The 14065-nt window shown below is 41.8% G+C and overlaps 1 protein-coding gene across 1 annotated transcript in view; it reads right to left on the reverse strand.

Annotated features, from left to right (window-relative positions):
• Positions 1-7834, reverse strand: part of RARB (retinoic acid receptor beta) — a 501245-nt gene extending 493411 nt beyond the window's left edge. Inside the window, 1 exon segment of the mRNA XM_043540918.1 lies at positions 7735-7834. The gene's annotated coding sequence lies outside the window, so the exon portion shown is untranslated.
• Between the last annotated feature and the right edge of the window lie 6231 nt (positions 7835-14065).

Below are 14065 nucleotides of genomic sequence, written 5' to 3' on the forward strand. Positions count from 1 at the left end.
CTTTTTCACTAGGAGGGTGGTGAAGCACTGGAATGGGTTACCTATGGAGGTGTTGGAATCTTCTTCCTTTTGAAGTTTTTAAGGTCAGGCTTGACAAAGCCCTGGCTGGGATGATTTAGCTGGGGATTGGTCCTGCTTTGAGCAGGGGGTTGGACTAGATGACCTCCTGAGGTCCCTTCCAACCCTGATATTCTATGATTCTACGAAACCTCGGATAAGTAGCAGAGCCTTATACCCAGCAGTACAAGGCACAAAGTAACGTCACTCGGCCTGCGAGATCCATGGGAGCTGGGAAACAAGGCTTTACAGGGCACTCTCTATACGTGAAAATTGATTTGATCATGCGTTTATCTGTAACCTGTGTGTGCCGCTATTTTGCTAGAGATTGCTGCTGCACAGAGCGGTTCTGTTGCATCTGCCCTGCCAGTGCCCCACAACCCATAGAATCATGACTACATGGAGTTTACACACAGGGGATTCTCTAGGGTCTGAAGGAAGGGGATTCTATTATTTAGGTTCAACATTTCTCTCTATAACAGATGTAGGATTCCACCTAATAATGTAGGAGGCAATATATATCTGTAGGTCTACATCTATAATACACAAACATATGCAGTGTGAGATATAGATAAAATCTCTGCATATTACAGACACATCCCACTTCAAAGAAATCTTTAGCAACATAATTTAAAATACTTAGATGCCAATTATGTAGTATATGGGGTGAGAATATGGAAAACAGAACTCATTGTGTGTATATAGCTCTTACAATGATACTGAAAGCTAAAGATTCTCTAGTCCAGCCTGACATTTTTACTTTGTCATGTCTTTTTCTTTCTTCTCCTTTCTCTGCCCGTTCCACTCATTTTTTTTGCCATTCACTATCATCAAAGGCTAACTCTAATGGGCCATTTTAATTCACAGAATAGTAACCAGGCACTTCATATTGATATTACACATACAACTGAAATAGCCAAAACCAGCAAGTGAAAAAAAATTAAAGACATTGAATTAACACATGTCCATTTCATGTGTCACTTTAGACCTGACATATGTTGAATTATATCTAAGTTATTTTGTCTGGAGACAGCTAGTAGCCTAGTCTAATTTATAATCTTTATTCCCATGGATGTATAGACACTTAGTAAATTAGGTCATACCAATTTACCTGTAAAGGAAACTTTCAGTTAAATAAACCTGTGGGATGAAAGAATAGATTTTGGCCCCTATCCACTGTGAGTAGTCCCATTGTCTTCACTGGGACACATAATGTAAAGAACCGCTCATAGGTTTGCAGGACTGGGGTCTGAGATAGTATGTTTCTGGTTTGGTTATGACAGACACAAACTTCCAAATGTATATATATTCTTCACATAATTTTTCTAAGCCCTATGGACATTACTGTGTTACTCTGGAAAATCGAGTACACAGAGCTGTACAATCTACTTGAAAAAGACACTGAAATAGAGTATTAATGTTGTACACTAATGCCATACTCACTTATGCATGGCTACAGAAGCATGGGTCAATATTAAACGCATTGCAACACAATTCAAAGAAGGTGTCAGTTGTATAGAAAATTTAACTTAATTTAGAAAAACTGAAAACAGATAAAACTATTACTTCAACAACCAAAATTATTTATCAGAGATTAAGTTACTTTTGTTTTCATTAATATTTCTTGCTTCAAAACAATAAATGGCATCTAATGTTTTATCTAATCTACAAACTTTCTACTCTTTTCTGTATTTCACAACCATTTGGTTTGTTTCCAGTATGCCTCAGTCTCTCTTTTTATTTCTGTATCTGCTAACATTGTTCAATGTTTTTCCAGTTTGCCTAGCTACTTTGAATATTAAGTTAAGTGTGGATTGTAATGAATAAAAATTTAAATGTCTTCAATTTCTAAAGTGTTCCAAATACTGCAAAGTGCATATTGCACATTGCTTTGAAGGAAAGAGATAATTTCATTGACACTTTGCTAGCACCTTGGGACTCCTAAGTATTGCTTTCCATAGTAGAGAATGTTTAATTAGAACACTTAACACAGAAACAAACAAACAACTGAAATTAAACTGTGACTCTTTTCCCAATTTCAACTACGGGTTAAAATACTGTTTGTTTTTATACAAAGCATATGCATGTATTTTACTATAATAATTCAATCATTTTGTGATACATTAGGGCATTCAGATATATTCAGTCTCTTAATACAAAAAGAAGGGGACATTCAGTGGAACTGAAAGGCAAGAAATTCAACACAGATAAGTAACTTATGGAACTCATTGTCCCAAGAGACCAAGAGATAACAGGAATTCAGAAAAGGAGCAGACATTTACAGACCTAATGTGAGCAAAGATTTTTTTAGAAGGGACATAAACCTTCATGCTTCAAGGCATAAGCATAAGCTAGCTACCAACTGACGGGGCTACAAAGAAACTTCTCCAATGCTCAAATTATTCCATAACTGTCCACTACAGGACACCTTCCTGTGGTAGAGAGAGGATACCAAAATAGATGAACCACCTGGTCTGATTCACTAGGGCATTTCCTATATTCCTGAATCACATGTGAAAGTGGCAGCATTTTAATTCTTTAGGATATGATTTTCCAGGTGTAAACGGGGTGCAAGGCAGTGGAGAATTAGACCCTTACAATCTAGGAAATATCAATATTTCACACAAGAAATTGAAATATCACTATGGGCCTAATTCATTATTGTGTTACTACAGTTTTATACTATTGTAAATCCAAGAGTGACTCCAGTAAGAGGATTGTTGTTGTAGCCATGTTGGTAACAGGATATTAGAGAGATGCTCTACAACGATCAACACCCCACAGAACGCACCTTTCAAGATCCACGGATCCTGCACATACCCATCACAACATGTGATACACCTCATCCAGCGTACTAAATGCCCCAGTAACAACTACGTGGATGAAATGAGAATTGCTATGCTCTTGAACTCACACAGAAACATGATCAAAAACAAAAACACCATTTCACCTGTGGGAGAACATATCTCACAAAAAGAAAAGGAGGACTTGTGGCACCTTAGAGACTAACCAATTTATTTGAGCATAAGCTTTCGTGAGCTACAGCTCACTTCATCGGATGCATTCAGTGGAAAATACAGTGAGGAGATTTATATACACACAGAACATGAAAAAATGGGTGTTCTCATACACACTGTAAGGAGAGTGATCACTTAAGATGAGCTATTTACCAGCAGGAGAGCGGGGGTGGGGGGAAGAACACCTTTTGTAGTCATAATCAAGGTGAACCATTTCCAGCAGTTAATAAGAACGTCTGAGGAAACTGGACAGTCTCTACATAAAAGAATAAATGCACACAAATCAGATGTCAAGAATTATAACATTCATAAACCAATCGGAGAACATTTCAGTCTCTCTGGTCACTCGATTACAGACCTAAAAGTCACAATATTACAACAAAAAGACTTCAAAAACAGACTCCAACGAGAGACTGCTGAATTGGAATTAATTTGCAAACTGGATACAATTAACTTAGGCTTGAATAGAGACTGGGAGTGGATGGGTCATTACACAAAGTAAAACTATTTCCCCATGTTCCCCGCCCCCCCCCCCGCATTCCTCAGACGTTCTTGTTAACTGCTGGAAATGGCCCACCTTGATTATCACTACAAAAGGTCCCCCCCACCCTTTGCTGGTAAATAGCTCATCTTAAGTGATCACTCTCCTTACAGTGTGTATGAGAACACCCATTTTTTCATGTTCTGTGTGTATATAAATCTCCTCACTGTATTTTCCACTGAATGCATCTGATGAAGTGAGCTGTAGCTCACGAAAGCTTATGCTCAAATAAATTGGTTAGTCTCTAAGGTGCCACAAGTACTCCTTTTCTTTTTGCGAATACAGACTAAGACGGCTGCTACTCTGAAACATATCTCACAAAGCGATCACTCTATACCTGACCTCTCAGTTCTCATCCTCCAACACTTATTACAACAATCTATAACCCACTTAACCACCCCCTACACCATTGACTAGAGAGATGTTAGCAGGCCACTTCACCTTGAACGAGCCCTTGAAATATGTGTTAACTACTTATGCTAAACAATCTGTTCTACCTTGTGTTTATCTGCGACACACTCAGTACATTTTCCAAACCTGAAGAAGAGCTCTGTGAAGCTCAAAAGCTTGTTTCTATCTCACCCAGCTTGTGTCACCAGCAGGAGGAACCTGTGGCAGCAGCGCAGTGATGAATCAGGCCCGTGATATTCTTTCTGGTTTATTCTAAGTTGACCGGATGGGATTCTCATTTATACAAAGGCTGCTTTACACCACTCTGGCAGGGTAAACAGGTCCTAAAGTGTGTAATTCACACCCACTTTCAGGCACCTTTACATTACCAGGGCAGCATAAAGGGAGTTTGAGAATCTGAGCACACAGCCAGGATGAGGTAAAGGAGGATTAGTTTAAATGAAAATCTGGTTCACAATATGTAATTTGTCACAGACCTGATCATCATGCCTAACCCACTAATGGCAGCACATTTTGTCATCCATAGGTCTAATCTTGCAGTCTTTATTCAGACAAAATTTACATCACTGGCAGTTTTGCCTGCATAAGTACCCAAGGAATGAGCCTTTTGTGGCTATCAGATCAGTACATAATGCGTCTGATGCATATACTCTTAGGGTTTATCTACAAAGGAAGATTATGGCGGTATAACTGGTACAATTATAACACTGTAAACCAATATATAGTTAACCAATATAGATAAACCAGTTATAAGCCCCCATGTGGGCATTCTTATTCCAGTATGAGTGGCTTTTTTTTCCTGTTTAGCTTAAATACCCTGCCCAAGCAACATAAGTGAAGACCCTCTTATACTCCAATAAGAGTGCCCACACAGGGGGTTATACCAGTATAAATGCATTGGTTTACACTGACACCTTAGCCTACACTAGCATAACTCTCCTATGTAGACAAGTCCTTACACAAGTAGTCCCAACAAAAAATATACTGCATTACGTTATGACTAGTAGGCAGGCGCCTGCAAACTCTTACATAAATAGTCCTTATAGACCCAAGTGGTCTCATTGACTTTTACTCTCTTTTGGGTATCAACTGTACTCTATCATGGTAAATTTCCTGAACCCAACACACTCCTCCTAGCATAAAAAAGTTTTGAGTTAGTATTAAACAGGGGTCTCTTATCTTGATTTAAAATGTCTTTATTTCAGAATTACTTACAATAATTTTTTAGAGAGAAATAAAAATAATATCACAGATTAAATAAATGTAGTAGTAGTTACATTTTACACTTTAACAAGATTTGTATTAGACCAAATTCTTATAAATGGTTCCTATAAAGTGTGTTTCAACCCAGGGTGAAATACCTACCCTACTGAAGCCAATGGGACTTTTGCCATTGACTTCAAAGGGCAGGATTTCACCCTGATCAAAATAAAAACTTACTAATAAGAAATTAATATTTTGATGTATAAATAATTGTAACATCTTCATATCCTAGCATAGAGCCTTGAAAATAGAAAAATATAAATCCTGCTGAGCCTTTAGGTAATACACTTGCTAAATATATGTCATTGTTACAGATAGTGGACTTGATCCTACAGACCCTTATCCGAATAGGCTTATCCACACAATTGATCCCACTGAAAGGTCTAGGGAATTTACCATGATGATGAAATGTGAGCAGTACCCAGAAGTCAAAAGCAGTGAACTACAAGCTGTGCTAACTGCAGAACTGCCTTGTTCTTTGCAAAATTAGTAGAAAACATTCCTCATTCAGAAAAACAAGTATGATGTCCATTAATTAGTTTTACTAAAATAAGAAATTGTTCAGAATTAGTGAGAATAAAATAAGTGGCTGGTTAAAGGAAATTTAATTTCCACTGTGGTTGTTTGTACATTTTGTAAAATGAAATGTGTACGCTATCTCTAAAATTATACTTTGGCACACTTTTTATAGATAACATTGCTAAAAACTCTTAGTTTTTGAACAAACGTAAACATCAAGTATGTTTTCACCAAAAAGTGATGTGGTATACAATTTAATTATTCATTTATGCAAACGATGGTAGACAGAATTATAAAAGACAAATAAACAGCAAATGAGGTTAGTTTGCCCCACGCTTTATGTTGCAAGAGTTCTGAGCATAGTTTAGTGTTTTCTATTCATGACTTTATTATCAAATTACTCCCTGATGATGTCTCAAATGTGCTTTTGTCTGCAAATGAGAAGGAATAAAATACCAAGGCATTAACGTTAAATTACAATAGTTAATGGTGTAAATACCAAAATAATTACTGCATCATACAATCAATTGTTATGTGTTCATTACTGAAGTTCTTATAAAGCCTTCATTTTCTTGTTACAATTATTTTTTTCTTTGTTTTTGTCTGGCTATTTTATAGCCTCGACAGTACTTTAGTACCATTCACAGTTACACAACCCATTTAATCCTGTTTAAAGCTTCATTTTAGCTATTTCTTATTTGTGCAGAAACTGCTTTCACTTCTGCCCTGACAGTCAAAAACAACACAGGAATAGGTGCAACACTTGTCTAATGGGATTATCTAAACCCAGTAGCAATAAAATAACAGACGGTTTACAACTCTGTTTTGCCACCCCCCTCTCAAATACAGTAGTTCTGCAAAATAATCAAACTAATTGCCACTGCTGCGTATCTTGATTATTCTCCTACAAGTTTCAATGCTTACATCTCTTTCACAAAATATAGGCTATTACAGTAGCTAGCCAAGCAAGACGTTTTTTGTTACCTCTGCTCCGCTCTGTCTCTCTCTCCCTCCAGTACAAACTGCAACTTCCACACAAGCGCGGTGCTGCTGCTGATGGCTAAAAGTACAACTGCCACGGTGCTCTTGAACCTGTGACCTTCTTCTGTCTGGTTAACGCTTTCATCGTTTTGATCGATTCTGCTTCAACTCCAGCTGTTTTACCAGCAATTAGGCACACAGGCGGCTCCGCAAATGCAGGGATCCCTCCACACACAACAAAGCTGCACACACGCAGCACACTGCCATATTTACAACTCCCTGCTGTCCCAAGAACTCACCCGCACGTTTCCAATAAGCCAAAGCAAAACTCAGAATGCCTCTCTATCTGGACCAAAAACAGCTCTCCCAGCTTCTTTTTAAGGCACACAGCACAGCAGCAAGAAGTGAACAGCAATCACAAACTCAGAGGAGCTCAGGTACATTGCTGTACCACTAAAAAACGTAGCTCTCCCACCCTTTCTGCCCCACAAAGCTTTGCACCTAAGAGCTTGAGAAGTTATATACCAAGGACCTTGCACCCTAGGTCTGATACTTCAGACAAGGGGGGGGGAGAGATTTACTGCCCTGAACTTAGAAGCAGACCTGAAGAAGAGCTCTGTGCGGCTCCAAAGCGGGTCTCTCTCACCAACAGAAAGAGATCGCCTCACCCACCTTGTCTCTCTCAACACAGAGCCCCAGAGAAGCCCACTTCTACCTGGAGCAGGCGGCTGGGGCTGGGCTGCAAACTTTGCTCCTCACCCACTGTTCTAGCACAACCATGCAACGGTTGCAAAGATTCCAGCAGAGAGCAGCGAGGCACACGTAAGACAGATATCCCCGCAGCCGCACGCCTGTGCCCCGCACGCTGCCGCAGCCGCCCTTCAGGCTGCCTGCGCGCCTGGGGAATGGCTCTGGGACGCGCTCAGGGTCACACCATGCACTTACTCAAGCCGGCTGGCCACGGCGGGCCCGAGCCTGGGAGACCCTCACGCAGCTTTCACTGAGGCCGGGGCAAACTCCTATCGAAGTCACCGGGGCCCGTGGCCTGAGCGGATCGGGCCGGGGGGGGACGGCGGCGGGAGGGGGGGGTGCCGAAGAACGCAGCGCTTCTATGCGGAACAAGCCTCCACCACAGCCCAAAGGTTCCCTGACCTGTGGGGGTAACGGTGGGGGGGTATTTAATTGTCCGTGCAGCGTACAGCTGCAGGGGCCAGTCCCCACGACCTAGCGTGGAGCAGCGATGCATGCCCGCTACACCCATCCCCATCAGCTCTTCCCCCACTGCTCCTGGGTGCCACGCGCTCCGCACCCACCCGCACAGCATGCGCATGGCCCGCCTACCGGCACTCCCGCCCGGCCCGGTCTAGCCCCACAGCCCGCCCTTTACCTCTGCGCTCGCTCCAGCCGCCGCCTGCTCCGAGCGCTGCTACTGCCGCCGCCGGCCAGCGCTCGCCTCTCCCCGTTGCCGCCCCGCGAGCTGAGAGAGCGCCGCGGCTGCGGCGGCGGCAGCAACAGGACCCCCCCCCGCGGCCGCTTCTCCCGCCCTCTCCGCCCCGCCCCTGTGCCGGAGCCGTCCGGGTTCCGCAGCTTCTGACTGCCTCCGGCTGCGCGTAGCCGGCCTGCGGGGCGAGCTCGGGCGGGGGGCCGCCGGCCCCCCTCGGCTTGCTGAGCGGCGCCCCACCCCTCCAGAAGCAGCCGGGGAGCTGGTCCCTGGCTCCCAAGCGCCCTGCTGTTCCAGGGACTTCCAAGGTCCGGGGGAGAGGATCCGGCCCAAGGAGCCTAGGAGAGAGGAGCTCTTCAAAATCCAAGTGCAAGCAGTGGCTGATACGGCGGGACAGCCACTACTCTGAAGCTCACCCTTCATTCGGCAGGCACCCCTGTGCGCCCCCTCTTCTCCCCCCGGGCTACATGTACGATTTAGGGTGCCAAAGACACCCCTGCCCCAAGTGCACCTGGTCGATAGTGGCCTGCCAAACCATCAGGGCAGCGTTGTAGGTAGCCTGCGCACAGGGGAAAGACACAAGCATCCTTCTTTTTCCTCCCTATGGCCCTGAACAGTATTGCCAACCCCAAATGTTCAAAAACTGTGAGTCAGGTTCACCAAAAATCATGAGATTATGTAAAATAATAGCTTAGGCGTTCTTTTTCTTGGCCTTCTGCTTTTTGAGCTGTTAGGGTGCGCTGCGGGGTGTGTGTGTCACATTTTGAAGCTTTCTCCACAGCCAGGAGGGCTAGAAACTTACTTTTTCTTTACGAGTGAAGGCTGAAATCATTACATATCCACCTGACTCCAGGAGCTGGGGCTTCAAGGAAAACAATAATTATCATGAGACTCATGACAAAATCATGGGAGTTGGCAACACTGCCATGGGTAGTAGCTGCCTGAAAGCACATAACGGTATGGCTATGGCCCTTCAACCCCTTCGCACCAGCCAGCACACATCCTTGTCACAGAGGAAGTGGGTGCTGCTCCCTTTGTGACACATATGGCAGACTTGTGGTTGAGCTAGCTAGTATACCTGCTGAGGAATGCAGCAGCATCATGTTTCTCTGCACCCCTCCAACATATTTTTACCAGCAGAAAGGCAGATTCTAGCCCCACAGGTGAAAACTTCAGATGGAATAAGGGTATAATCTCAGTTTTTCCAAACACAGGGCCTGATATTCCATTCTGGCTGAGTTAAGCACAGCACAGAAGAGCCAGAGATTGGGAGGGGAATGCCCCTATTCTGGGTCCAGCTGCTGGTGTAAATTAGAGCATCCTCAAGGCGATTTTAATTTATGCTGGGAAGCTTGAGGGCATTGAGAATAGCCATTCCCTCAGCATACCCACTATACTGGAAGGTGGCATAGAGCTGGTTATGCCAGCTCTATAGCATCTAATGAAGCCCCTAGCAGGGGCAGTTCCCAGTGAGAAAATATGCTGCCTTTACAACTCCTTTTGCTGCCGCAGCATCATAAAACAGCTGTATTGCAATGGGGCCCATAGTTTTCAGCCCAGTAGATGGAGGCCTTAGATAAAACAAACTTCTGCTAGGCAACAGATTCTTCTTGTTCTAGGGGGTGGTTGCATAACAGGGATAAGGGAGATAATGCTGTTCAAAATATTCCTGAGTTCCTCAAAGCAGTATGTAAAAGCTACAGTTAGCTTTCCATCCCAGCAGCTCTGCACAAGAATCCTCTGTCTTCTCATCACTACAATTTATCTTGGTTTAGTGACTGCAAAGTCTTTAGAGATAAACACAGGGGGAAAAAAATACTCCATTCCGATTTTTGACAGCTATAATGAGTTCAAGGAAGAATTATGTAAACATTATTAAGTGTAATAAACACATGTCAGCATTAGGCAATCTTGTGTAGAAATGTTGGTAAAAGCCATGATGAACATTTTATTCATAATGTCTTTTTAACTTTATGTAGCTGTGTAATAAGCCTTGTGCTTCACTGTTGCCTTGATGGAAAATCATTACCCCACTAATAGATGAGCCAGTTCTGAAGGAGAGCCACTGGGATACTGTACACTTTCCTTCATAGATGCTGTGTATTGGAGGAAGTAGCAGGAGGCCTGCCAACTTTCCCAATTTAATTATTAAGCTGTCAGTTCCTGACTTCTTGTTTCAACTTCCTGAGGCAACATCTGGCTGTAATAGCAAAAATAAATAAAATAAAATTTGATCATTCATTCAACAGCATTCTATCGGTAATGTCCTTTTTACTGCACTTTCTACAAAAACTCGATAGTGCAAATCTGGACCAGCAATTTCTTTCTCCTTCTGTCTGAACAAATCTAAAGTAAAAAGTGGAACAGTTTGTACTGTAATCAAGGCAAAGATCTTTACGATAATGTGTCATAATCAAACCTTTCCCAACAAGTCCTTTGCTATGCTTTTTTACCTTCCTAATGTTTTTATTATTATTATTATTATTATTTTATTTTATTCAGAAGGACTGCAAAGTTTTTCACTGGGAGAGACTAAGAAGTTTGAACTTGAATAAAAGTTCTTGGAAACAGTGGGTCATTTTATATTTTTGTAAAAGAATCGAGTTTTCTCAAAAGGCAAATGTTTTTAGATTGAAACAAACATGTAATACTAGGTTGTTATTTAAATGCTGCTAGATGTAAGTGAAATACTAAAGGAAGTTTTAAAATATGTATTTTTGTGCATTCCCTGGATGGAGCCCCACTCCATATAGTGTGCATGCCCTCGCCTTACCAATTCAGATTGCAATGTCATTTGAGGTTGCATGTCTCTCACCTCATATCCTCTCACAGCCATAAATAAGGGGACCCACCCCAAAGTGCCACTCATTTCCTTTTGAGTTCAACAGGCAGTGAGCAAAAACTCATCCCTCCCCATCAATCCCCTGACTTAGGGAAATTGTATTTGTTTGCTTTCATAGTGTTAGAATGTTTAGCTATTTTTTGGCAAATGTTATGGCCTTGTTGGATCTTCCACTCAGGCACACCCAAGCTTCCCACAGCTTTGCTGAAGGTCCCTTTCTCTGTATTTAGGATGACTGAGGTCACATCCATTTTTTTCATGCTGTTTCCTTCCTGAAGTGGCACCATCTCTTTGACAGAGGAAATACCAGAAGTCTTTTTTGCCCTGCTAGGCATTTCATATGCAGGGATTTCTCCAGCCATGCATGCTGAACTTGAGAGAACCACTACTTCTCCTAGAGGTGGCTATATAAGCCTCAAACCCCTGGGACCAAGTCTCTGTCAGACTCACAATCAAGATCCTAGTTCATTGACTCCAGTGCTGGTAGTCAACTGAGTTTGATGCCTAAGGAAGGTCCAATGCCTACAAACTCAGCTTCTGGTAAAGATGGTCAATCCAAGCCACCAAAACCAGGCTCCTCAATCTTAGATCTCTCTCTCTCTCTTCTAAATGCATATGTGAAGGTTAGAAGGGGTTACCTCTACCATCAAACACTATATAGGCTTTGGTGTTGAACTCACAGAGCAGGTATAAGGGGTCTTCAAGAGACTCTTCTTCCCAGCACTGTGACTCTGATTTACAGCTAAGGAAGAAGAAAAAGAGATGGAGCCACAAGGCCTGTGAATCTATGCAAACCATGATTACACAGTTATCAGGGATATTTTCATCATTAGCCTTTGGATGCTTCAGTATTAGTTACTTCATCATTTGGCATTTTGCTGTAGATTCAGGCCCCTTGACCTTGGTTTGTCCTATGCCATGTATCTTAGCACCAGATTCTTTGACATCACCTTTTGTGGTAATTCTGGTCATAGACAAGATCTGGGTACCTATAACATCAGTACCTTATTTAGCACCTGTGAGTTTGACTCTTGTCCTGTGCCTTCAAGTAAGGTATACTTTGTTGGTTTCCACATTCCACTTATCTTCTGTCCCATGCCATGAGGAAATTATGTCGAGGGTTCATGAGATTCTGGGGTCAATCTTGCCATCATTTGGGCTGACATTCAAGGTTTACTCCTGGAACCCTTATCCTCAGAAGCTACCCATCCCTCTTCGCTTAGATGAGCATAAGGACCTTTTTCAGGGATCCTTAGCAGCTCCACCTTGGAATCCTCCTAGGGTCATGGGCTCCTAAAGTTTTATACATTACCAACCCCTTGGGTTATTCTCTCTTTGCTATCCTTTAGTCCAAGCAGCCAGTCTAACTAGGTTAGACATTCTAAAGCCAGCAAAATATTGCTGGCTAATCTTTCCACACATCCCTCCCATCTCTAAATGAGATAATTCTATCTATCAAGTCCCATGGAAGCATTTGTGTCCATTTTTATATGTATCCAGTACCAGAAACTCTGGTCTTCCATGCAGTTCTGGAGACATCAAGATAGACTATTCCTCCAGGCTGTAATGAGGAAAAGGTAAAATGTTGTACAGTACCAAGTCAAATGCCTTACAGAAGGCAAAGTATATTACATAAGCACTATTACTTTTAGAAACCAAACTTGTAATCTCATCTATATATAAAGCCATACGCCTTTTTGAAAATAGTTCCTGAGCACATTGGACATTAAAGATCTCATGGCATCTCTGCCCTCTGAAAAACTAACAGAAAAAACAAAACTTTCACAGTAGGAATTAAAGAATGATTTTTGCAGTATTAATAAGTGTAATTGCTTGTGGACAACAGAAGAAAGTCATTCAGTGTGAATTACAAAGTATAATACATAAATTCTCATTTATGTACAACATGAGAATGTTTCTTCTTGTTAACAGGAATGAAGAGTAACTATGTCATACTCTGCTATCAAACCAGTAGCAAAGTTATTAGTTATTAAGGGATAAATTGTAGGAAAACCAAACCAATAACATAGCAGTAATTCTCAAATAGTGATCCACAGTGATCTACAGTTGATCACTTGGTGCTGGAAGGTCTTCTTTGTTTCTTGCTACTAAATTGTTTCAAAAGAAGCTATAATGACATTAAATACTTTCTCAATGTTGAATGCATGCAATTGCCTTTCTTTCCACAAGGCAGTTTTACACTTGTGAAGGGGTGGGGGGCGGGCATGAGGAGGTTTGTGTGATCACAAACGAAGTGGAGTTGTTCCAGTCAACTCTCTCTCTCTCTCTCTGTTAAGATGACATCCACACTATGAAAAAGACTGAGAATCATCTCAGTTTAATATATTCACAAGTAAAGAATCTTTTCTTAAATATCACATAATGTTAATGTAAAAGAGAATGGTAAAGGCAAATGATGTTGGGGGGGAACAGCAATCACATGTAAATCATGTTCATTTTGTCTTCTGCACTCATCTACTATACTCTAACATGAGTGCACACAAATGCAGCTGATATTTGACGAGAGAAGATTAACAAATATCTTATGTTCACAGTTGGATCATGTATGATTCTGAAACAAAGTGCTGTTGTATGAAATGCCTGAAAACTTGCTGAATGTTGAAGAAATATGTATCTTGTGGTTAATGACATGCACCACTTTTCAGAGGGCTATCACAAGGACTTTGTGCCACGTTCAGAATACAACCTTGCCCTGGCTTTCTGCACAGGCATGAATCTCAACCCAGGAGAATATTTTACTCAATTCCTGTACAATTCACAACTCTTTTTAACCACCAAAATAAGGATACAATAAAATTGGAGGTGTAAATGATTATGTTGATGTCTGAACTTATGGAACCAGAGCCCGCTAGCCTTTTAGCTGTAAGACCCATAGTCAAAAAAAAAAAGGTGCTTTTTATCAGTGACCTTCTGCTAAGAATTCCTGTTGCATCACTTGGGGTATCACATTAAATTTCTTCAGGTAGAAGTGA

The sequence above is a fragment of the Chelonia mydas genome, chromosome 2 (genome assembly GCF_015237465.2).
Source record: "Chelonia mydas isolate rCheMyd1 chromosome 2, rCheMyd1.pri.v2, whole genome shotgun sequence".
In the NCBI taxonomy this organism is placed as follows: Eukaryota; Metazoa; Chordata; order Testudines; family Cheloniidae; genus Chelonia; species Chelonia mydas.